The sequence below is a fragment of the Amphiura filiformis genome, chromosome 16 (assembly GCF_039555335.1).
Source record: "Amphiura filiformis chromosome 16, Afil_fr2py, whole genome shotgun sequence".
NCBI classification, from domain to species: Eukaryota; Metazoa; Echinodermata; class Ophiuroidea; order Amphilepidida; family Amphiuridae; genus Amphiura; species Amphiura filiformis.
The window spans coordinates 64,593,114-64,618,028 of record NC_092643.1 but is presented as its reverse complement, the minus strand read 5'-3'; the positions used below and the strand labels follow the sequence as shown (position 1 = coordinate 64,618,028).

At 39.1% G+C, this 24,915-nt stretch overlaps 3 non-coding genes across 3 annotated transcripts in view; all 3 read right to left on the bottom strand.

Annotated features, from left to right (window-relative positions):
- The window catches only part of LOC140136685 (large subunit ribosomal RNA), a 3,803-nt gene extending 3,265 nt beyond the window's left edge, over positions 1–538 (bottom strand). Inside the window, exon 1 of the ribosomal RNA XR_011856745.1 lies at positions 1–538. This exon is cut by the window's left edge and continues 3,265 nt beyond it. This is a non-coding gene — a ribosomal RNA (large subunit ribosomal RNA).
- Positions 539–979: 441 nt separating this feature from the next.
- Positions 980–1,135, bottom strand: LOC140136663 (5.8S ribosomal RNA). Its single transcript, XR_011856724.1, has one exon. It is a non-coding gene; the product is annotated as a 5.8S ribosomal RNA (ribosomal RNA).
- Positions 1,136–1,824: 689 nt separating this feature from the next.
- Positions 1,825–3,639, bottom strand: LOC140136679 (small subunit ribosomal RNA). Its single transcript, XR_011856739.1, has one exon. It is a non-coding gene; the product is annotated as a small subunit ribosomal RNA (ribosomal RNA).
- Positions 3,640–24,915: the final 21,276 nt, after the last annotated feature.

Sequence of the window (24,915 nt, the reverse complement as noted above, 5' to 3'; positions counted from 1 at the left end):
TCGACCCGCTCCGCCAGGCTTCCCAGAGGGAATACGCAGACGGAACAGGGCGCCGAAACCTCCAGATTGCGCTGAATTTCCCGGCCACGGAGTGCGGGGCATTTCCGTTTACTTCTCAGCAGCTTCACGTCCTATTGAACTCTCTCTTCAAAGTTCTTTTCAACTTTCCCTCATGGTACTTGTCATCTATCGGTCTCGTGCCTAGTATTTAGCCTTGGATGGAGTTTACCACCCGTCTTTGGGCTGCATTCCAAAACAACCCGACTCTTAGAAGCCTTAAGGCCACTAGCAACGGGAGCCTGTGGGGCCTAACACACTCTATGGGATAAAGCCTCCTTCACAAGGACATCGGCCCCACGTCCCCAGTCAGCCACGGCTTCCTCACGCTACATTTCCCACACGCCACGGGGGCGCGGGGATTTAGCGATGGGCTATTCCCGCTTCACTCGCCGCTACTGAGGGAATCCTGGTTAGTTTCTTTTCCTCCGCTTAGTAATATGCTTAAATTCAGCGGGTAGTCTCGCTCGATCCGAGGTCGAGTCATAATATGACATTGGGTTGCAAAAGCAAATCTGCGAAGTGATCCAGGCACATAGCGGGTACAGATCGCACCGGCGCACGCGCCAAAAGTGCTTTATTTAAGATCTCACCACGCCCGGAAAACCCCGGCAGCGGCATTCCCGCCCCGCAAGTCCGAACACCCTTGCTTTCCACGAGACGGTAAGTCAGGATTTACCGGTCGAAACACCACGGATTTCCCGCTGGTTCCGCCTAACCTGGCCCGCCCTGGCCGCGCGATGTGCACGGTACAAAGGATGAACTCACGAGGAAGGCGCCGTAATCTATAGACTCCTTCGAAGGTTCGCACCTAGTGTACTCGCTCTGCTCCTTTCGGAACAAGTTGTTACGGGTGCGGATTACCCTCGCTATCGCGCGTATTTGCCCGTGAAGGCGCATACGCGATTTCTAGTTTGGTTAACGACCCTCGGACGAACGAGGTTCGGGCCACGGAGGCCCAAACCGCCATGTGCGTTCAAATTGCCAATGATCAATGTGTTCTGCAATTCACATTGCTTCTCGCAGCTGGCTGCGTTCTTCATCGGCGCACGAGCCGAGCGATCCACCACTGAGAATTGTCTTTGGTTTTTATTCCGGGGGCTTTATTTAGTAATAAAACATGTCATGTATAAAATCACAAAGGTCAGGGCGGTCTCCACGACACTCCGAAGCGGCTGGCCCCGAGGCTATCTTTTAGCCCAAACGGCCGCAACGCAAGTGACGGAGCTTGCCTTTAAACCTGGCCCGGTCCGTTCCGAAGAACGATCCAGGTCCCTCCCAGCTGCCGGCGTCCGCAGACATCCGTGGGCCAGGAGCGTGGGTACCCTGCCGGTCACAAATAAGTGCACAATTTTTCCAAGCGCCTAGTCGCCCCCGACCAGCCGGAGCTGGGACGGGGCGAATCGCTTGCCGCATTTCCCCTCGGACTGCCGTCCAGAAAAGGGTACTCCGCAGGGGTACTGTTTTCAAGCCTCCCGCTGTGCACCGTGGAATCGCCGATAGAGCTTTCGACTCGCCTAAGCGAGAATCGCCCCATTGAGCTTTGAACCACGTCAGCGGCCCGCTTGCGGTGGCACGGGATGCGATAGCGACTTCTGCCGCGCACGCACAGACGTTGAGCCAGGTTCCTCGAGGGAAGCCCCACCACCTCAATTTCCTACAGCCTCTTTCCCGGGACTGCCGTCCAGAACGGGTACCATCGAGGCCGGGACGAACTCGGTTCGAATTTTATGATCGAATTAACTTTTGCACTAGGCAAAGTATCGTTAATGATCCTTCCGCAGGTTCACCTACGGAAACCTTGTTACGACTTTTACTTCCTCTAAATGATCAAGTTTGATCGTCTTTTCGGCACAGGATCGAGCCGGCGAACCGGTTGACCGACCCGGCCGATCCGAGGATCTCACTAAACCATTCAATCGGTAGTAGCGACGGGCGGTGTGTACAAAGGGCAGGGACGTAATCAACGCGAGCTGATGACTCGCGCTTACTGGGAATTCCTCGTTCAAGGGAAATAATTACAATTCCCTATCCCAATCACGAAAGAGGTTCAACGGATTACCCAGACCTTCCGGCCAAGGGCAGACACACGCTGATTCCTTCAGTGTAGCGCGCGTGCGGCCCCGAACATCTAAGGGCATCACAGACCTGTTATTGCTCAATCTCGTGGCTAAACGCCACTAGTCCCTCTAAGAAGTTGTCGCCCACCTCGGCGGGTGGCGCAACTATTTAGCAAGCCAGAGTCTCGTTCGTTATCGGAATTAACCAGACAAATCGCTCCACCAACTAAGAACGGCCATGCACCACCACCCACAGAATCAAGAAAGAGCTCTCAATCTGTCAATCCTTACTGTGTCCGGGCCGGGTGAGTTTTCCCGTGTTGAGTCAAATTAAGCCGCAGGCTCCACTCCTGGTGGTGCCCTTCCGTCAATTCCTTTAAGTTTCAGCTTTGCAACCATACTTCCCCCGGAACCCAAAAACTTTGGTTTCCCGGGGGCTGCTAGCCGAGTCATTGGAGTAACGCCGGCGAATCGCCGGTCGGCATAGTTTATGGTTAGAACTAGGGCGGTATCTGATCGCCTTCGAACCTCTAACTTTCGTTCTTGATTAATGAAGACATTCTTGGCAAATGCTTTCGCTGTCGGTCGTCTTGCGGCGATCCAAGAATTTCACCTCTCACACCGCAATACGAATGCCCCCGTCAGTCCCTCTCAATCATTACCTCGGACTCCGAAAACCAACGCAATAGAACCGAGGTCCTATTCCATTATTCCATGCTCTGCTGTTCAGGCTGTTGCGCCTGCTTTGAACACTCCAATTTTTTCAAAGTAAACGTTCCGGCCGCACCCGGCACTCAGTTAAGAGAACCGGGCGCAAGCCGCGAGGGAGGCTAGGAACAAACAGTGCACCCCTTGCGAGGGACCGTTAGCCTAAGCCCTAGATCCAACTACGAGCTTTTTAACTGCAGCAGCATTAATATACGCCACTGGAGCTGGAATTACCGCGGCTGCTGGCACCAGACTTGCCCTCCAGTAGATCCTCGTTAAAGGATTTAAAGTGTACTCATTCCAATTACAGAGCCTCGAAAGAGTCCTGTATTGTTATTTTTCGTCACTACCTCCCCGTGTCGAGAGTGGGTAATTTGCGCGCCTGCTGCCTTCCTTGGATGTTAGCCATTTCTCAGGCTCCCTCTCCGGAATCGAACCCTGATTCTCCGTTACCCGTTACGACCATGGTAGGCGCATAACGTACCATCGAAAGTTGATAGGGCAGACGTTTGAAGGATCTGTCGCCGGTGCAGTGACCGTGCGATCTGCTAAGTTATCCAGAGTTCACCAACGAAGCGGGCAGAGCCCGGTTGGTCTTGTTCCTAATAAAAGCACGCCTTCCGTAAGGTCGGCGCTTGGTGGCATGTATTAGCTCTAGAATTACCACAGTTATCCATGTAGGGCAACTCGTTCCAAGGAACCATGACTGATTTAATGAGCCATCCGCAGTTTCGCTTGATACAAGCTTGTACTAAGACATGCATGGCTTAATCTTTGAGACAAGCATATGACTACTGGCAGGATCAACCAGGTAGATAGATCGTGATGATCTCGCCGCGCGAACGCGGCGTTTTGTTTTTCGCCGAGGCAACTAAAAGTACACCTCGGGCCCCTGTTAACGCTCTGGGCGGGTGGGGCCAGGAACTCCCTGGGTTTCGGTTGTTTCTCGGGCAAACCCTTTCAGAGATGCTCCCGCGCTTTCTAGCACCACACAAATCAAAATACACCGCCGCTGAGAGTTTCGGCGGCGGCGCGTTTGAATCTGTCCGAGCCAATCAAGGCTCACTCCTGCAAGGGCAGCGTCTGCCTATCCACGGTTGTTTTTTGCTCGGTGTATTGGCCGGTGTGCGGGCAGATTCGGCGTCACCTTTCGGCTACTCGCTCGAACTGCACTCGCTCCCGTGTATAACCGTACCACCTAATACGCCTTGGATGGCCAGAGCACGCGGCGGACACGACCCCGCGGACACACGCAATTTTACTCACGCGAAATCCGCGGGCAATGGACACGGCTAACAACTGACGTTGAAAGGCCCCGTGCTCTTGGCGAGAGAAAGAGGTCAAGCGACTGGTCGGTATAAACTGTATATTCACATTGTGTGCATATATTATTTGTATATACCATCCTGTCTGCTCAGACAGACACCTTCTCTTACAGTACGCGACTCTTCAATCCCGCCGATCAGTTGGCTACTTTTCACTCTCCTGCGCATGTTTTTCTTAACTGTTGCGTCAATGGGACTCCAGGGAAACCGCTTCTAGAATCGAGTGCAGACCTTTGCTTTTCGATCTTGGTCCAAAACTGCCGGACACGTCTCTCGGTAAAGTCACCTACTTCTCAAGAGATGCCCGTACTCGATTCCAAAAATTAGTGGCGCCGACGACCACCTGACCCCTTTCGTCGGCGATCTTTCAATCCCGCCGATCACGGAAGATTTGACCGCTTTGACGGTCGCCGGCACACCCGGCGCTTTCGGGCGAGCCATCCCGAGGCGTGCCGGGGACTTCGACCACGCCGTTTCCATGCACGGCGGCACCGGACGCTGACGCTGCTCGCACCCGAGTCTGCGCACCCCGAGCCAACCCAGGCAATGACCCGGGATTCCGGCCATTCCGGTCGGCTCGTGTACTTTTTGCGTGCTCGGCCGGGGTGCCGTTCGTCGAGCGCAAGTCGCACCCGGCGCCTTTCCGGAGCCATAGGCGGCGTGCGGGAGGGTCAGCGACTGCCGGAAACCGGCCTCGGACACGTCCCGTACTTGTCAAGCGAAACCCGTACTCGGGTCCAAAAATCAGTGGCGCAGACAACCACTACCTCCTACAGTAGCGACCCTTCAATCCCGCCGATCACGGAAGGATTGGCACCTTTGGCGGTCCCTGCCACTTGCTTCCCGCTACCGGACCCTCACGCCCCCCGTTACGCAGGATGCGCACCCCAAGCCTACCCGCGCGACACCTAAAAAACCCGGAAATTCCCCTGCCTTCGACCACTTTTGCGTGCTCGGCCATGGCGCCACTAAATTTTCAAATATCACAAGTTGTAAAGTTAGGCAATTTTTTTTTTTTTACAACTCCACTAACCGCACTAGCCAAATCAGAACAAGAATAGGTCATTTATTACGTGATGGATAGTCTTTTGCATCATCAATTAATTTGCCAACATTGTGTAAATAATAATAATAAAATACATCTCTCTGGAACTCGTGCTACACCATATTTAGTCATATTTACTGCTATGAAAACACAATAAAAGGAACAAAATAACAGAGGTTATTCAAAATGTTACGGATATTTCTTGCAGGCTAACACAAAATGCAGCAAATTTAAAAGAAAAGTGCCTATGTTTATTAAAATAGGCCCGCTTGGAAAATATCTATAAACAGTATTTTTCCACTTAAAATACACTCTCCAAAGAAACAATTTCATTTAAAAAAAATGTTAAGCAAATGCCGAAAAGGGTTTATAAATTGAAACTTACATCTGTTTGGAATGAGAGTTACAAGAAAAATATAGAGGCCGTTTATTTATTTATTTATTTATTTATTTATTTATTTATTTATTTATTTATTTATTTATTTATTTATTTATTTATTTATTTATTTATTTATTTATTTATTTATTTATTTATTTATTTATTTATTTATTTATTTATTTATTTATTTATTTATTTATTTATTTATTTATTTTTTTTTTTTTTTTTTTTTTTTTTTTTTTAGTCATGTCCACTTTTGCTTGAAATGCCCTTATAATTATACCACTTCGTGCACTCGCGCGGAAATCGACCAATCAGCTAGTGCCGTGCATTCGGTGGAGCGTAATTATATCCAAAAATTTCAACAGTTATGGGGTTTTGTCTTTATATGCCTACATTTCGAAATCGTTCAATTAAACCTTTCAATATAACTTTATGTAAAAACTCTTTCTCCGCATCCTTGACCAATGCTCAATAAACTAGCATGACTTAAAATGTCGAGTAAATAGACACGAAATCATTCTTTTCAGTAAATGGAACTTCAACGGGTTGCACTTTTCTGGCTAATAGTCTATACTCTATAGACCAACTTTTTGAGATACCATATTGAATATTCAACAAAATAGGTCCGTAAGTAAGACTAGTTTAGCGTAACGTTATTTTCACTACTAAAGGTTTTCATATTATCTCTATATGCTTCCTCTCAATTTTAAATAAATTATGTAAATCAATGACGTCTTGGCATTTCATGTACACGATGTATTCAGAGTTTTCAGACTGATGAGTCTGATGTTGATATTCAATTTAGACGTTGTAAGGGTTAGAAGGCAACTGAGCGAATAGCATTATTGAACTTCAACAATTTTTCTGGTAGCTAGCTAGCTAGCAAACCACCTCAACACTGCACCGAACAGGAAATTCAAACATCGATCGATGGACAACCTTTCTACACAAATATGAGGTTGGTTTATTTATTTATTTATAGGGCCTATATTATATCGGTCAGGGTTGTTGAATTTGACATGCTCACTATCCATAACTGGAGTGAAACTTTTTAAATGTTTTGGACTAAGAGTGTTACATTTGTAGGACATTATTGTTCACGATATATCAAAGAAGACATGGGAATTCCCAAGAAAAATACCCCTTTTTTAAGCTTGGAAATTCCCAAAAAAATTGGCAAGAATGTGCCTGTTTTTTTAAGGGACAATGGGAATTTCAAATTGTTTAAAGCATTTTCTTTTTCAAAATGAGAATTCCCAATATTTGTGGTTTGTGGATAAAATTTTGGTCTGGGAATTCTCAAATATGGTAAAAATTCACATGTTTTCTCTAAGGGGGTGCCATTAATTTCTGGAATAGCCCAATGTAATGTTTTCACTCAAAATTCGTTGCTGTTTTGACAAACTCATATGACGTAAAATGCAGTTTTGAGAAAATTGCATTTAAAGTTTTTCCAATTTTTGAAAACCGACTGGAGAGCAAGTAAAATATCCATAAGACATATAATATATGTACCAATTATATATTTTTTCCCAAAATTAGTTTATTTTATTTTTAATCTTCCTTGAATCCTGTTGACTTTCTTCTGTTTTTCTTCTCTTTTTTTTTTCTTTTTCAAAATGCAAAATTCTTCCCCGAAGGGGTAAAATAATTCCCTCCCCTTTGGGGGCAATTAACAGAAGAATAGATACCCCTGAAAGTCACTAACTATAATTATAATTATAAAAAAATTTTATAACCATTTAATAGTACATGATGTAATAAACATTTGCATTTCTGACATCAGAAAAACTAATCAGTTATTCCCATGATACAGCACTACAGGGATATAGTATCAAACTTGTGCTAAAATGCATATTTTTTTTAGTTCTGATTTTTTTATCACCCCATTTTTGAACAAAATCGGGAACAATTAGTACCTGTAATATTGCGCAATCATGTGACCTATATTCAATGTGTGTGCGCCAATCAGATGTCAGACTTGCACTACAACATGATGTGAGCCTTGCAGAGCCTTTATAAGTGTGCCAATAGAGTTCAAATATGTTGTGATGATGTTGTCACTTATGGATCTCATATTTTTATTTTCATCAAAAGCATATGCCTCTACTGTAATGCTCATATCAGGAAAACAATGACAGATTTTGCATTTCTGACTTCAGAAATGTATTCTGCACAAAATGTCAGTCTAGAAAACATATCTAAAACAATATTTTTTGAAACTTTATATTTTGCCATTTTTGGCAGTCAAACCTCCTTCAAATCTGAAACCGTGTCCTAAATGAGTTCATCATGATTTTTATTTATCAAAAATCAACTATGGTATTGTCTAGCTTCATTGGCAAGTTCAATTGCAGTTTTGACCATCACTGACCATTTAAAAAATATCTTCATGTACAAGTGTACCAGCAGTACCAATGTTTTTATCTGTTTCTTTAATTAATAGGCACAAGTTTTGCAACCATCATGTCTACCATGGACGCACACCGATTTATTTTACCAGTTTTTATTAGAATAATGGGACATGCCACCAGAGTTGGTTGAATTGAAACTATGAAACAGCAGAAGGTAGGATTTTCCCCCAGTTGTTTGTTCCATTTTGGCCATTTAAAAAGGTGGGTGACTTGATTGACAACCTCATCCTCAACTTTACCCTATCAAAATGCAAATTTTGGTATCAGGTGAAAGCTCATATTTTTCTCATTAACATATTGAAATTAGACGTTCCAAATCGGTATATTTACAAAAATTGACAAAAAACTGCCAAATTAGTCTCAACTGTGGTATACCACATTTTTGACTAATTCAGCACATGTGGAGGGAGCGTAACCAAACTGGCCGCGTAGGAGACTAACTCTGAGGCCGCACTCGCTGTCCTAATCCAAATAGTGCGAGATGTTTCGAGTGATAGAGGAGAAGTTTATGGTAGGTAGAGGATAGGCAAAATAAAAATTCCTATCATTTATTCTCATTCTTAGTCAGTTAAATATTATTTTAATAACTGTAAACATTTTTTTAAAGCAAAAACTAAGTTACCGTCATAAAAACTCCCTCATTATAAAATGAACGAAACTTGTTTACAACTTCACGTATTCTGTTATGCGTGTTGCTAGCGCGTTCGTGTATTCCGCACTAGTCTACGCATCCAGCGCGACACATACGCGCACCTCTACACGCATGTTAAGCATTATCAAGACGCATGATGATGTGGGGTCGTCTACGGCCTGATAGACGGCACCCGAAATCATGCGATTGTCCAATCACAAATGTGTCTACGAACTGGACCACTCCCACTGACTAAGAATTTCAGATGTGCAATATTTAATTTGTCAATATGGTTCTTCTGCTCAAGGGTGCTTGATGCCAGTTCGTTACAAATCAAACCCTAAATTAATCGCTATGAAATAACACACGGTTCCAAAAGCAGCACCAAATCTTCCCGGAGGGCCACTCAGAATTATACTTGTAAGCATCCACATGAAAGGAAACACAGATTTAGGGTGGATTTGAAAAGCAAAATGAGGATCCGCGCAGATCCGCGATTAGGGTATCAAACACTCATTTTACTAGAAGAAGGGATGGGTTTTTTTAAGAACGATCCTTGCTTAGGGTAGTTTTATTTAATGACCCAATTAATGGCAATTATTGGTGGCATATTTATCAATTTATTCGGCACAGAGTGGTTTTCGAGCAATTTTATAAACAAATTTTTTTTTTAAATTTGAGCGGACTTCAACAGCACCAAGAATCATCAAATGGACACGCACAATGTCTATCATTGTATGGGCAAATTTCAAACAAATTCCTCGCTTAAAGTGTTTTTATTTGACTAAAATCTTCAATTAGGGGTCAGTTTGACAAATTTTTGACATCCTCGCTTAGGGTCATTTTTGAAAGTCAATTCATGCTGATGCTTACAACTTTTATACATGAGTCCCCCCCCCCCCCCGGCAAATCTCACCAAATTAGCCGAGATATCTACTCTTTTGTGTATAGTGTTGTGATGACAATTGATTCGATATTTGAATATTGATCATAGTGCAGTAAGCCATGATAACCATTCATCAAGTAAACGTTTTTATATCCGATTCCGTGCATCAATTGCACTGAGTGAAGTTGCACTGAGTGAAGCGAGGATTTGTTTGTGCGTTAATAAAGACTTCACTCCTTGTTAACCCTGCGGCCAATGCAGTGTCAGGAATGATGGCTCATGATGTTTATAGTTAGGTTGGTAAACATGGTGACGATTATATTGTCATCATGTCTTGCACATGAATTCAATTATACTTTTTATGATGCGATGTAACTCTGGTAAGACTCATTATTAAAACACACACACACCTTGTATGTTGTTCAGCTTGTCTGATGATGTAAATTCATAATAAATTGTTATACTTAATTTCTGTTTCATCTTGTTCATTTCGAGATATATAGTCATTCCCGTTCCCGTTCATTCCCTCATCCCTTGGGACTCCAAATCTGGTACCTCGCTCTCCTTCCCCATGGACTAGTTCCCCAATTTAGACCCATAACAATAGATAGACAAAGTTGAGTGAGAGTTATGTGAGAAAACAAGAACATTATCAGCGTAAATGTGAATAATTAGCACAATTAGCTAGCCAATACGTTGGTACGTGTGAATTGCATTATGGTCCGGCATCCAGAAACAACATTTTCATGACTGTGCCGTATTTCCTTCGAGTGCTTCTCCATACAACATACCTGATACATGTTATATTTGTCTCAGACTACGCCCATCATTCTTGTGACAAAATATCTCATTCTTTTTTATTTCAATTCAACCCTGAAATATTTCCTTTTAATTTGGTGTAGGCCTGCATGTAATATTAACTTGTGTTTGAAAGTAATGCCTAACTTTATGACAATTGCAAGTTCTTATCTATGGAATGAATAAAAACGGCCGGCTCTCAACACACAATATTCAAAATTTACGCACTGTAATTGTCTGGTTATTTGTGCACAATTGTCATCAGCCTTCATTGTGTGCCACAGGCAATTTCGGTGCCCGGCAAATATGATTATCGCATGGTGAGAGACGGCTGTTTTTATTTGTTTTTAAGGTAAATATGAGATTGTTTTTAATATAAAATCATTTGTGCTTAATAATTATTTTTCTAACATAGGGCATAATGCTGTGATTGCGGGAGACTTCACGTTTGATAGTAATGCCTAACTTTATGACTATTACACTTAAAAGGCCTATGCAGCGACTTGCTCATCCGCAAAATCATTAAAATCATCATAATTCAGTTTTTTTGCACCTTTGTTACTTACTAGCATGGATAACGTGAAAGCTCTATGACAAAATGGAACATTTTATATGAAATTGTAATATCTGTACTTCAGTAGAGAAATCTACTTGTGTTTGAAAGTAATGCTAACTTAATGATAATTGCAACTTAAAGGTCTATTCAGAGATTTGCTCATTCGGAAAATTTTGAAAATCATCCAAATTCAGTTTTTTGCACCTTTGTTACCAGCATAGATGTGTGAACATAACCTGCTAGTGAGTAGCCTTATATTAGACGGATGCCGGGCAGCAAGCCTTATATTAGACTGGCACCCGGTCAATTTTTATTATCCAGTGAATCCACCATTTTGGCTCCTGGTTTGTGTGAAAAATGGATAGACCAGGCGCCAAAAAACCAGTGTTTGGCGCTTGGTATAAAACCTTATATTTAGCAGTACTTTGATTGGTTTTGTGCTCAGTTGTCATGAAAACGGGTGGGCCTACATAGAAAATCTTGAGAAAAATTCAAGCTTATTTTCCATTGTTCTTTCAACAAAATGAAGTGCCAACTCTCCATCTTTAACCTAATATTTTGCCAACTTTTCTTGTTATTTGTCTTAAGAGGTCATAATATGGTAGTATTTTGCCTTGTTCAAGCTTGTTTACAAATATGATCGATCCAGCCGTCCAAAAACTCATCCCCACATTTATATCATGCTTCAGATTCTGCAGAATAAACTTGCTCATATTTTGCTTTCTGCAGATATAAGAACACCAGTGGATAAAATGATGAAAGACCTGGACTGGGTTAAACTTGATAGTAGGTGGGAGAATCAGTTACTTATTATAGTTTTTAAATGTCTAAAGAAGGTTGCTCCACATTATTTGTCATCTCAATTTACTTTCACCTCCTCTACACATTCTAAGAGCACTCAAAGTCAATCTCATAACAAATTGGTTGTTCCAAGGTAGAAATTATCTTCTGGGCAGAGAACATTTCATTATAGAGCTGCCACTTCATGGAATAGACTTCTTTTTAATCTCTGTGCCAATTTGGATTCACTAAGCTTGAATGAGTTCAATAATGCCTTATAATTTTGTTTGAATTTAAGACATCATTATTATAGCCCTCCTCATTAATTTGCTAATTCTTATAATGTTGTTTGTATATTAATGTTATATGTGTGTTATCAGGGCTTCCAGGGAGACCAGTACTTTTTGTATTGATGGAATTTTCCTGAATTAATAATGAACAAATAAAATAAATAAACATGTACTTAAGTAAAACATAATTTCATATCGATGAATAGTGGATGTTACATTGAAGATGACGATGCTTGGGACAGCATGTTTTAAGTACTGCCTGATGGCAAATGGGGTTTCCCTGTTTAGTTTATAAGAGGGTTAGGCTCAAAATTAAAAGGGATTGCAAGTTAAGGCTTATTCAGCAAATTGCTCATTCGAAAAATGCTAAAAAACATCAAAATTCAGTGTTTTGCATCTTTAACATACATGTATGAACATAACATGCCCGAGAAGTTGTACAAAATAATGCACTTGTACTGAGATGCGTCTAAGCATCAACATCTCAGTATGCATGCATTATTTTATACCATTTCACTCCCAACAAGTGATACCATTTATTAACTTATAAGTAATATCTTGTTCTTTATTTTAATGTCTTTCAGATAACCTTCTGTCAATATTGTGGAAGGCTTTTCACAGATGATAGGAAAAAAATCATTCATGAACAAATTCACAGAGGTGAAAAGCCCCACCAACGTCAGTATTGTGAGAAGAGTTATACAAAGATAACACCAAAGAAGGTACATGAAAGAATACACAATGAAGAAAAACCTTACAAATGTCCATATTGTGAGAAGAGTTTTAGATCCAGAGGACAAATGAAGGTGCATGAAAGGACACATACAGGTGAAAAGCCTTACAAGTGCAAGTTCTGTGATGTGACATTTACTCGAAGTAGTAGCAGGTATCGACATCAGAAACTACACATTGAAAAACCACATAAATGTCAGTTTTGTGTTCGCAGATTTGGTGATAAAGATGAAAAAAATAAACATGAAAAAACTCATTCAAACAAGGCAAAATCATATCAATGCCAATTCTGTGACAAATGTTTTATTAGAGTGGATAACAGGAACAGACACCAGATGACACATACAGGTGAAAAACCTTATATGTGTCAATATTGTGGCAGGAGTTTTGCTAGATTGAGCCATGTCAAGAGACATGAGAGAACACATACAGGAGCATTAATTCACAAATGTCAATATTGTCAGCAAACCTTCAGAACATTACACGAAAAGAACATTCATGACAAGACACATGTGCTGGAAAGGCCACACAGATGTCTTTATTGTCAGGCAAGATTTGGTCAAGCTGTTGACAAAGATGCCCATGAAATGACTCATAGAGCAGAACCTCATAAATGTGAATTTTGTGGCAAGAGCTTTATCCATGATTGGCAACTGAAGGAACATCTATGGAAACACACTGCCAAAAAACCTCATGAATGCAGGCATTGTCACAAGAAATTCCGCCGTTTGGTGAACAAGAAAAAACATGAAATGACCCATGTGGTAGTTATATGTAAGTATTGTAAAAAGTGCTTTGAGGTTTTGACATTTTAAGATGTTCAGCCTTTTAGGCCTTGAAATGGGCTGTTTCATTTTACAGCAATAATATGTGATTTGCATACAAAATAGATTCCTTTTTAAATATCAGTGTTCACTGATCTCATTATCTCCTTTTAATTTCAAGCCAAAAAAATTAGGTAAAATGAAGAAAATTGCTATTTCATTCCAGTTTGTATTAGCTCACTCTTCGTATTACATGTATTATTGAGTTGAGCTTCACGCAGCTGGGATGTATAAGACGTAAGACAAATAGCGATATACACAAGTTCATACATCACTGATTCAATGATACATGTACACAGGAGCTCACATGCACAAGACGTGATTAGCCATCATTTGTTCGGTGAACTCAAACTTGGAATAAAACTGGAGATTTCCGGATTTAATATAAAAAAACTTAGTCATTCATGTGGTTACTTAGTACACCATTGGGCATTATTACTTTCATGCAAAAAGTAGGAATTCAAGAAAAATTGAGGGCGTCACTGTGGAGCAAATCACATGGCTTTAAGTCTACATTACCCCAATGGAAGATTTTGAAAATATCTTCCACAGGGAGAGTATGAATTTCAAATAGAATAAACACATTTGGCAGCTCCATTTCATGCACCCTCTGAAAAAGATAAGACCTGAAGCTTCCAAACTTCCAGAGGGTGAGTGAGTTTCAAATGGCGTTACTAATGGGCTAATTCCATATGAAATTTACACTCCCCATGTGGAAGATATTTTCAAAATCTTACTAGAAGGAGGAGTATGGATTTTGTATGATTTTGTATTTTGTGAATGATGTTTGGCATAATAGGAAACCATGTGTATAATGTGACCAAACATAATAGGAAACCATGTGTATAAAGTGAAAAATTTATATAGCCCTCAAAAAGTATCCTTTAAAAAATAGGCGGTTCTTGAACCACTCGGTCCCCTGGCTGTGCGGTCAAATGAACTGTCAGTAAAGGTGAATTCAAAACTGTTTGTGAGGGATGAGGAATAAGCATTTGAAATGTTTTTAAAAGTAATCACAGTATGTTTTCCATGACTGGCATGCCCATGATGGGCCTGTGCCAAATGTGGCATTTATGCACCATAAGCAAGGAGTGGGATTTTCTTTGGTGCATTTGTGCTCTTTGACTTAGCAATGGAACTGTTATATTGGCCTACAATATGTGACACGATCTGTCCATGGAGGCCAAAGGATGCATTTTTGAAAATTGAGTTACTGTAATTAAATATTCCCTTATAAGCATTGATAAACATTGGGCTAATTCCAGTTGAAATCCATACATCCTCTATGGAAGACGTTTTCATAATCGCCCACATAGGGAGTGTGAATATCAAATGGGGAATACCTGAATGGGTGACTCCATTTAAAAATCTATATCCCTGTGTTCCATAGGGGTATATGGATTTTAAAATGGAAAAGCCCATTGCTATCTTTTTCCAGAGATGCTGTTTTTAAAGAAATTCTTAAACACTTGAGAACGTTCCTGCAATCTTATTGGTTCTTACCCAGCTTTACCTACCCGTGTGATATGACACGATATCACATGGGTCAGCGCGTATGCGTCAACGCGATACGTGTACTTGCTATTTGGACCAATCGGAGGTGCACAGCAACAACGAGACTGATCGATTTTAAGCCCTAGGTAATTCCTTGCAAAATGTAGATTTAATTTGATTAAATTTGTATGATATTTTTATTTGAATTGAAGTGTTTTATGAGAATAAAGGTATTTTTTTAGCCGCTGTCGTCGCCCGTGTTATATGAGACGATAGATGCACTCCAGGGGCTAAAAACAATACCTTTATTCTCTAAATATTGCATTACCTTTCCTGTGCAAAAGAAGAGGCAAAAGTGCTTTTTAAGGATTTTTCCATGGTTTTTGGCAATTTTGGTAACATCAAGTGGCATGTCTGTTATACTGAAAACATCATGTTTAGCATAACACTTTGTTCTTAAGTTTTTTGATGGCTATTGTATATTCTAATATATTTCATTGTTTTTTACTCCTTATTTTTACATTTATCTGAATTTCAAATTTGGCCTTCATGGATCAAACAGACCGTATAACATTTGGTTGTCATTTGCAGAAAACAAATTTGTATTGCATTCTAACCCCATGTGGCACTACTGATCTGTATTATAGCCATTGTAAAGTTCTGTATAAAGCCCGATCTTGACTCCACTTCACAGCGCGATGCGATGCTGTGATGCTTTTCAATCATCGCAGCATTGCGCGATGAAATCAAAATGTACATTTTAATTTCAACGTGCGATGTTGCGATGTTTTAAAAGCATGTAGGGTCTGCATCTCCTTTTAAGGTCATTCTACCGACCTTGATTTTCCAGCAGCCAATCAGAAGCGTGCACGGCTGCGAAATCACAACGCGATGTGAAAAAATTGAACATTGTTCAACTCCATCGCGGACCAAAATTTCAATCACGCGATGAGAATTTTCACCGCTGAGCTCGTAAAAACCTGGCTCAGATTACAGTTTTTAAAGCATTGCATCGTGCTGCGATGTGGACTCAGGAAAGGGCAAAAATTTGCCCAGGGGGTACTCAAGTATATAAGGTATACAGGCATGACAGGGATACCGTTCTAGAGGGTCGCTCTTTTGCAAGAAAACCCTAAACATGGGTCCCGATCTGAGAAAAAATCCCTAAACATTTCATATAGGCCTACAGTGGGCTATTCCAGCTGCATTCCTTAACCCCTATGGAAGATGTGACATATTTAAATTTCTCACACAGGGGGTGTAGATTTCAAATGCAGTCGCCCATTTGAAATTCACACTCGGTGTGTGGAAGATTAAAGGTCATGTCTTCCACATGGGGTTGTATGGATTTCAACTGGAATAGACCAATGGGAAAATGGTATATGTGTTAAACTATCTTGAGTGTTTATAACAAAATGTATGCATGTGATATAAATCCAAAAAGTTTGTCTCAATTAGGGATTCAATCATGTTTCACCGTTGTTCATCACCGATTAACAACGATGCGTCCGCGACTCTAGTCCGGCGTGTCTGCATGGTTTACTTCGCTCGGGCAGCGACAGCTGCCCTCGCGAAGTAAACCACACAGACGACGCGGACACATCGTTGTTCATCGGTGATGAACAACGGTGAAACATGATTGAATCCCTTTCAACAACGAAAAGAGATTAAAGAAAGCTGCCCTCGCGAAGTAAACCACACAGATGACACGGACACATCGTTGTTCATTGGTGATGAACAACGGTGAAACATGATTGAATCCCTTTCAACAAACGAAAAGAGATTAAAGATCGTATATAATTCACGATTATTTTATGAGGAATGTCAGTTAATCATTGCCACTCAGCCTTACAAAAATTTCGATGATTTCTCTGTTGATATCAGCAATAAAACTACAGAATAAAACGGCAATGTTTAGCCGCTACCTGAAAAATACTGAATTCAACTTGTAAGCTTGCATACGCACAAAGGTTCCAGGCATGACAAATTTTATGCGCTCTCACGTAACGCGTAGTCTCGCTCGCGTTCGCGTATACGCTACAGTAAAAGTGTGGATTCATCACGGATTAACAACTGTTGACTCCTGTACAAAGGTATAGGAAGAGTTGTTGAAAGCTGCATCATGCATTCATTTTGCGGTCACACCTGTTTCAAAGAAATTGGTCAATTCAGGTTTTTTTTACAAAAATATGACAAAAGCGTGTGATTTACACTTTACATAATAAGGCCAAGAAAAAAAGAATGTGTGTCTCAGACACTCTCGCGCATTGCTATGTGAAATCCAATTTAGCGCTTAACGCTACGCATTGCTGTCGCATTGCTGTAATTTTTTTTTTGCCCATATGTTCATTTTTTAAAATATTTTTCGGTATCGTATAGCGATCCAATTTTGTCTTTATTTTGCAGTTTGCCTGTTGTTTTTTGTACATATTTCGCCATGATTGTAAAGGAGACAAACAAAACTATTCATTGTGTCTATGTTTCTGTATTTGAATATCAAAAAGTACATAAATATTGTGCCTTGACTGTAAAAAAAAATATATATCGCATAGCTCATTTTCTTAAAAAATAAAAAAACACATAGCACTTAGCTTTTTTACCAAATGTGTCTGAGACATACTTTTTTTTTTGTAATCAAATTTCCATCATCTCAAACTTATTTTAACCAAATTTGAGTCAGTGAAAAAGAAGAGGAGGGGTTAATAAACAAAAATGGCAAGCTATAATTTACTTGAATAATAACTTGGACCTGGGAGAAAATAATAGATGTATAAATAACCTCCCTCTGGAATTCACACCTCTGGAATTCCAAAATATGGCAAAAATTTGATTATTTTTTGCAAATATATTTGAAAAATGTTCTGAATTTTTTCAAAAAATTTCAGTTAAAATCAATACATTTTGGCCAAAAAACGGCTGTTTTACATGATTTTACAAAACTAAAAATAATTCTCCCAAAATGCAAAATCTGGGTTGATTTATTTGCAAGCTTTGTTTGTTTGTTTGGATTTTGACAACCCTGGATAACCCAAGAAAGCCTCTATTGAAGCTTATTTCCATTGGGGTCCATTTGAACACCGGGACGGGTTGGGAACAGTCAGGGGTTAACACCCTACTCTTTTCGAAACTGGCTGCGAAATACATGTACAGGTATGGCTCTCTGCACTTTATCTTTAATACTCAAGGTATGTTTAGTTTAGATGGTGTGAACAAAAACATGGTAAAAAGTGGTAATCACAGCTGGAAGTATACTGTCGTCGTATTTTGAAATTGATTGTTTTAAGGGCTCCGATAGTGACATTTTCACATACTTTTTGAGGAAAATGAGAGCACATCAGACATATCGAATAACATTTTGAATACAAGGAATGTCCTCCAATATCAAATAATTTTGATTTTTTTTAAAATTTGCGATGTAATACACATTTTATTTCGAATGCCTAAAAATTGACATTTTTGAAATTTAACAGTCCATGAAGTAAATTGTATTAATCTAATGTACTTAAATTGTATGTAGCTGGGATGAAAAGCCATCACATGAACATTTTGACCTTTAGTATTGAAGATAGACTTTTTCCCCCAAAACACCGAAAAAATTTAGGTCATTTTACGAAAAAAATGTATATCTGCAATATGAAAGATCAACATTTTCAATTATAGTCAGCTTTTCATGATTTCATCCCAACTACATACACTTAAAGTAAATATCATTAGATTAATAAAGTTAACTTCGAGGACTGTTTTAAAAATATCAACAATTTTCAAAATGTCAAATTTAAATAATTTGCCTTCAAATTTTGTTTTACATGTATATCACAAATTTCAACAAAACAAAATTATTTTATTTCAGAAGGATATTCCTCATATTCCGAATGCGATATATCTGATGTGCTCTCAGGTCTTACAAAAAATGCTGTGCAAACGTTGCTATCCGATTCCTTAATGGTTGGTAAGCCTCAGGAATATACAGTTAGAATATTTAAACATTCAATGCTGTTACCTGCATTGAGCTATTTTGACCACCCACCTTTAAGTAAAGGGCTGAGAAAATTGTGAAAAATTAAATTTATAAATGTATAAAGTTTACTTTACATTAAAAACTAATGTCATTTCAAGTCGTTCATCTGTTGTTGTTTGTAAGAGTGAAGTGTATAGTTAAAAGCCGATTACAAAAACAATTGCCAATAGATCATTTGGCTTCCTCGAGAAAGTGATGTCAGTATATTGTCAGTCTGCCGCCTGGACAACCAATTCTTTAGAAATGCTTAGTCGCGCTAAAAGTCGATCGATACATGTAAAAATCAGCACAATTCAGAGATACACCTTTTGCTATGAAATTAATTTTCTCGGTCAAATATAAAGCAATATTTTTTTTCTTCAGTAATGTCAGTTAAAAACTTGGTGCTTGGATATACATTTTTTTAAATCCTGGTGTTAAAATTAAGCATCAAATTGTGTCTTTTAGTGTGATATTTTTGATTTTTATAGGCCTTGAATTCGCCTCAAGCAGCTTTTTACGGAATTCATGTTTTAGCGTCTCAAACTAACATAGTTTGCTAAAGAAAGATATTTCCCACCTCTGTAAAGCACATCGTGTGGGTCTATATGTTATAGTTTTGTCAGAATTTCCGTTTTGTTTTACCCTTTTTCCATTCAGTTTCCGAAAATGTCAAACTAAGTAAAAGTAGGCAATGGTGAGTACTTTATCTCGAGAGCAACCAGCTGAAATAGTCGATATTTCCTTTGTTGTTATCCAGGTCAATTTTTCATTGAAAGCAAATTGCCCGACCAGCGATTAAATCCCCAATTGGGTGTTCTGGTTAAACATGATCAGTAGGAGCGCTATAGGTCTAGGAATTTCTTTGCTATATTGAAGTTCTGGCAACACTATAGCCATGCCGGTATTCCTATTAAACCCAGGGATATCGATCCACAATGCTAGTACTAGCCTTTAGATTTCACGTGTTGATTTAGAAATTTTTTCAGCCGACACTGAAAGATGGTGAAATCAAAACGGAAATTCTGACAAAACTATGATATATAGCTCACGGTGATGTGCTTTAGAAAGTTGGGGAAAATCCTTCATTAGCGAACTATATTAATTTGAAAAGCTAAAAGGTTGATCCAAGAAAAAGCTCATGGGCGAGCTGAAGCCTATAAAAATCGAATATCTTACACTAAATGACTGAATTTCAGGCCTAAGTTTAACACCAGGATTTAAAAAAAAAATCAGTATCAAGCATTATAGTTTTTCCAGCCATTTACTGAAAAAATGAAAATTATTGCTTTTCATTTGGCTGAGAAAAAAAATTTTACACTAAAAAGGTGTAACTCAAAATTTTGCTCATTTCAACACCAATTTCGATCGTTTGAATTGCCTCATTAAATGACTGAGTGAGCCTTGCAGAACAAAAGAATCGGTTGTGCAGGTAGCTGACTGTTGTCGGAGTGACTTTGTGTAAGTACATATGTGAAGCCTCTGTACATGTTTGTACCTATGCCAGCTTTTTAAAATAAAAAAAACTTACACAATTTATGATAACATGCACTGCGCACACTTTCGTCACTCTCTGAAGGAAACCAAAATCAAATAAAAACTCCTTTAAAAAGGGTTTGGACCCTCACTCAGGAGTGTGAAAGACTGAAAGGCAGCAAGGAAAAAGAAACAAGAACTAGAGCTGATGTGCTTCCAGAGGCATGAATATCAGGTGGTCCTCAGAAGTCTGAATGCTCTTCATGTATTTCTGATTCTGACCAATTCAGATAGCCAGTGAGGGTATTTTGGTCAGCTGATATCTGGATTACTACTGACCCACCTAATGTAAACAAAGCATCACACAAAAGGTGACTCTGCACTCTCGCAAATAAAGCAAGATATATAAATTATTGGAATGGAAATTAGTCAAGGACCCCGTTGACACAGAGCCTGAAGTCGACTTAAGTCTACTTTGAACTTGACTTTATTTGTGTGTAAACAGGGTCGCCGCGTTTTGAACTCGACTTCAGAAGTCAACTTCAAATGATGACCCAGAGCAACATTTGTCGAATGAAGTCGACTTTTGATATCAGAATGACATTCTTCGTATTCAGAGTGCAATTCGATATGTCTGATGTGCTCTGATGTCCCAAAATAAATACTGTCCAAACGTTCATACCCCAGCCCTTAATGGACTATTCCAGTGGAAATCCATACCCCTATGGAGAGCATGACCATAATCTCTGACACAGGTGGTGTAGATTTCACATGGAGTCACCCATTCAGGTAACCCCATTTGAAATTACACTACCTGTCTGGTAGATTAAGGTCATATCTTTAGGGGGTGAATGGATTTCAATCGTCATATATAAATATAGACTTGAGGCAAAAATTACAATTTTTGGAATAAATCACAAAAACTTTTTTTTTGCCTAAAATGTTTGGAACACACTATAGAAAAAGGAAAATTTGGGTTTGTTGTGCTTTTTATAATCTAGACATTTCATTCTAAGAATCATTTTATTTTTTATTTTTTGGATATTGACCTTTTCAATATTTCTGTCCCTTAAGGTTGATCTTAACCCTGGAATTGTGGAAACTTTTGAGCCTCAGAACTGCTAAATTGATGATTTTAAGTATATAAACGTATACATAATTATATTGGCAAAGTCTTGACAAATGTTTTGGTTTTTTTACCCAAAGTTTTTCAGGAAAAGTAACAAAGAAATTCTTGAGTAAAAAATATATATATAATTTTTAAAAGCTAGATAAAAATACCTAGGACCCGTTTTTGTTTTTCAATCAACTTCAACAAAAATATTTGAAATTTGGGCAAAAATCAGGTTTTTAAAAAATTTTTGAGCGAAATTGATCATTTTCAACCATTTTTGGCGAAAATTTCTCAAAGTTGGTCAAAATTTAAAAAAATCAAAAAATGGCTGCTAGAAAAACTAGATAACTTAAAAGTTATCTAGTTTTTAAAAATTTCTATTTTTTTTTACTCAAAATAAAACAAATTTAGCTTAAAAGGAAAAAAAATGGGTTTTTCTTTTTGTAATTTTGTCTAAAACAGAGTATTTTTGCCCAAATTTGACCTCACAGATGGATTTGTCAAGTCTTTCCATTCTACATTATGTAAATAAGGGACCGTTCACAAACACTTGTAAGGGGGGGCCTGATGCAAAAAAGGGGGGCCCTGAAAATTTTGACCCGCCTAAGGGGGGGCCTGAAAAAAAATGACCACGATCAGGGCGGATCCAGGAATTTTTGATAAAGGGGCCCGTTTGGTCGATTTACGAAATAAATGTGTTAAAGGGGTTACCCCCTCGAAAACTCAACAGTTTTGGCCCATTGTTTGCTGTTCATGGCGAATTTGTTCCTTTTTTAAATTTCTTACAATTTGTGTATTTTTAAGTTACGGCGCCCTTTGCTAGTCAAAAAATAGAGGGGGCGCGCGCCGGCTGCGCCCCCCCTAAATCCGCCCCTGACGATTTATCCTGGGAAAATTGAGTTTATATGCTTTTCTATGGGGTTGACTGATAATTTTCATGTCGAAAAAGGGGGCCCTGAAATTTTTGAGGTCTGTAAAGGGGGGCCCCGAAAAATTTTCGCGATAAATTTTTTTTGCATCAGGCCCCCCCTTACAAGTGTTTGTGAACAGTCCCTAAGTACTGACAGAAAGAAAGAAGGCACAAAAGGATCACAGAACACAACCAACTTACACACAGGGGAATTTCCTAACATACAGGATATCTCTTAAATACCTGTACCATTAGAAACTTTGAATTTTTGGGTATTTTAATGCATGAATCAATTGTGACCGTATACTAAGAGCATTGTAAACCAGCTGTCTTTTATATATTTTTAAATTGTGAAAGCCCTCTTCAGCCCACATTTTGTTCAAAATCATATAAAATCAGCCATAACTCTGAAAGCCCATCTGAGCCCTTGCAAGGAGCAGATGATGCTGGACACACTGGTGAAAAGTATTTGTTTATGTTTGATTTGAGTATTAAAATAATACAAACTATGAAAGTTTCCAACTGTACAATGCACATATATTGGGGGGGCCTTTGGGGCACGAGCTCCCCTGGGTAAAAGCTGGGGGAAGCAAAAAGCAAGGGGCGGCAGAAGAAGGGGTGGCAAAAAGAATTATTAAAGAAACAAGGGGGTAAATTGACAATAATGTTTAAAAATTGTGAAACTGGAATAATATATAATTTTTGTTTTGTTTTAGGTTGGTTACGTAGCTATCTTTTTTTTTTTAACACTTCACTTTTCAAACCATCAAGCGTTGGCAAAATTCACATTTTCTCCAGCAACCCCCCCTACACACACACCCCCCACACACACCCCACCCACCCCAGGAGTGGTCTGGGTAAGCCACTGGGCTGGGTACAGTTGTTTCAGAGACACCCTGTACGTCTCCCGTAGCAAGTTTTGTGTACCCTTGTCATCATTACATCGAATTATACACATGTTGTTTTTGTTTACAATGGATAACATCAAAGGGGACACCTGGTACATGTATGTGAACTTGAACTATATATATATGGTACAGTCAGGAACGGCTGAGGAAATGGCCAGATTAGTCCAGGGTAAACATTACTTCTAGAGCAATGGAGTTTAGGTAAGCTTATAATTCATATATTGTACACTTCATTCAGTAAAACATATCAGGTCTTTGTATTGCGAGATTAGTCAAAGGGGGTGATTTTATTAAACATGTTTAATTCATTAAAAAAGAATAAAACATATTCCACTCAGTGAGTAAGCTTAAAGTTGTGACATATCTTAAAATGTGAAATTAATTAATTTTTTCAAACTTGATTTTTGCTATGTTTGTAATGTTCACTCATGTCCCCACTTACACCCTGGATATATATGGTCACATTTTAAAAGTTGGTACCCCATTGGTGCACAGGGGGTGTGTCGTTATTCTGATAGACCGTTATTCTGAAGGGTCATTACTCCAAAGGTTCATTATTCCGAAGGGTCGTTACTCCAAAAGGTCATTAATCAGAAAGGACGTTATTCCGAAGGGTCGTTATACCTAAGTGTCATTATTCCGAATTTAAAATGAGATCGTTATTCCGAAGGTCATTAATCCAAAGGTTCATTATTCTGAAGGGTTGTTACTACAAAAGGTCATTAATCAGAAAGGACGTTATTCCAAAGGGTTGTTATTCCTAAGTGTAATTATTCTGAATTTAAAATGAGATCGTTATTCGGAAGGTCATTAATCCAAAGGTTCATTATTCCGAAGGGTCGTTACTCTGAAGGTTTGTTATTCCAAAGGTTTGTTATTCCAAATGCTCGTTATTCCGAAGGGTCATTACTCCAAATTTAAAACAAGGTTCGTTATTCCAAAGGGTCAGTTCTCCAAATTTAAAACTAGGCTTGTTATTCTGAATTTAAAACTAGGTTCGTTATTCCGAATTTAAAATAAGGTTTGTTATTCCAAAGGATCATTAATTACTCCAAATTTCAAATAAGGCTAGTTTTTTGAAGGGTCATATTACTCAGAATTTAAAATGAGGTTTGTTATTCCGAAGGGTCATTACTCTGAATTTATATTAAGGTTTGTTATCCTGATGGGTCGCTAGTGAATTTTGGAATAAAGTTCTACAGAATAATGAGCCTTATTTTAAATTTGGAATAACAAACCTAGTTTTAAATTCAAAATAACTCTGAATTTTGGAATAATGTTCTACAGAATAATGAGCCTCATTTTAAATTTGGAATAACAAACCTAGTTTTAAATTCAGAGTTAAAAATGATCCTTTAATAACAAGCCTTGTTTTGAATTCGGAGTAATGACCCTTCGGAATAATAAGCCTTGTTTTAAAATCAGAGGAATGAACCTTTGGAATAATGAGTCTTGTTTTAAATTCGAGTAATGAACTCTTCAAAATAATGAGTCTTGTTTTAAATTCGGAGTAATGACCCTTCGGAAT